Source organism: Penaeus monodon, chromosome 34 (assembly GCF_015228065.2).
Source record: "Penaeus monodon isolate SGIC_2016 chromosome 34, NSTDA_Pmon_1, whole genome shotgun sequence".
Taxonomy (NCBI): domain Eukaryota; kingdom Metazoa; phylum Arthropoda; class Malacostraca; order Decapoda; family Penaeidae; genus Penaeus; species Penaeus monodon.
The window spans coordinates 30,542,111-30,542,351 of NC_051419.1; positions in this window are offsets into that span (position 1 = coordinate 30,542,111).

Sequence of the window (241 nt, forward strand, 5' to 3'; positions counted from 1 at the left end):
TTACCGGTTATTCTGTTTAATCGATTGTATATTTCTAAGCGTATTTTAATAAGTATATTTTAATGGGATGTTATGATATTTTTAGGAACATTTGATTTGAATAGTTTGTGTTCGGAAAAATGAGGAAAAAAAATATTTGTGTTAATTGTGGTTAATTAACGAGTGAATATCTAAAAGTTTGAAAAGTATTGATGCTTAGTTGGATATTTCATAATTCAAATGTGGCATATTTTCCCGCGTT